The sequence below is a fragment of the Aplysia californica genome, unplaced genomic scaffold (genome assembly GCF_000002075.1).
Source record: "Aplysia californica isolate F4 #8 unplaced genomic scaffold, AplCal3.0 scaffold00359, whole genome shotgun sequence".
NCBI classification, from domain to species: domain Eukaryota; kingdom Metazoa; phylum Mollusca; class Gastropoda; order Aplysiida; family Aplysiidae; genus Aplysia; species Aplysia californica.
Genome location: NW_004797629.1, coordinates 379516 through 380715, shown reverse-complemented (window position 1 = coordinate 380715; position 1200 = coordinate 379516). Strand labels below are relative to the sequence as shown.

The 1200-nt window shown below is 40.9% G+C and overlaps 1 protein-coding gene across 1 annotated transcript in view; it reads right to left on the bottom strand.

Moving 5' to 3' along the window:
• LOC101854104 overlaps positions 1 to 1200 on the bottom strand; it is a gene marked incomplete in the record, with an annotated part of 38966 nt that overhangs the window by 32668 nt on the left and 5098 nt on the right.

Here is a 1200-nt window from a genome sequence, read left to right as displayed (position 1 = left end):
GGGGAGGGAGCGAGATGAGGCACGCAATGTTTATGATCACGAGGTAAAAATCATCACCATCATTGCCTTTCTCACCCTGGTCAACAATATAGGCCACGAACAAACACTTTCCACCTTTGCCTACCCTGGGCAAGTCGCCTGATGTCACTCCATGACTTCCCACTTTTCTGTACATCCATTTCCGTGACTCTTCTCCAGGTTCAACGTCGTCTTCCCCGTGATCTTTTACCCTGTGGGTTCCAATCTAACACTTTCCTTGTTATGGAGCTGCTTGATTCCCTGAAAGTGTGTCCAATCCATCGCCAACACCTTCTTCCTACCTCATCTCTGACTGGGCTCTGTCTCGTTCTTTTTAATATTTCCTCTTTGGTGATCCTGTCTGTCCATCTGATCCTCAGTCACTTCCTTAGACACGTGTTCAAGATAACCTGGATAGTATTTATACTAGTCTGAGATGCTTTCAATGTCTCACATCAACCCGGTATGAAGTCAGGTACATGCCAAAATAATGAATTCGATGAAACCGACATTTTTTTTCTCCGCCTATTGTGCACATTAATTGAAGTCCTGAAAAAAACCCAGCAAGGTAACGTCACATCTTCCTAAATATAGAGTTTTGCATACTATTGTCATACAAAAGCAGCTACAAGGGTCTTTAATATAATAATAGCACCAACGAAGCTCTTTTCTGTGTCTACGTCCAGTTATTCTTCTTCAAAAATGTAAAGCCTCAAAGCAACACCAAGATCAAGTCCTGCAAAAAGTCAAGTTAAGCCCTATAATCGGAACTTACTTATGTCTATTTAATGAATGTTGTTTTTGCTCATTTTCTCGAAATCACATACATAAGCTTTCCTTGACCTTGCTGTTGCTCTTGGGTCTTCAATACTTTCCGGGTTTTAAAGTTTTAATTTTGCTTATTACATTTATCTCCATTTAAAAGCATATTATAGATATTTCTGCGCACAGCCTAGCGCACTAATAAAATATTGATACTAGTCCATCCCTCCATGCTAGGGTTCTGTTGCTCGTGGTGGAGAGAGATAGAGATGGAAAGAGGTAAAGAAAGAAAGAAAGAGACAAGGAGAGAAAGAAAGTGAGAATAAACAAACAAAAAATACAACTAAGACACCAAAAACCGCACAGTCCAGGGGCTCTGATGCTCACAGAAGACAGACTGAGAGAGAGAGAGAGAGAGAG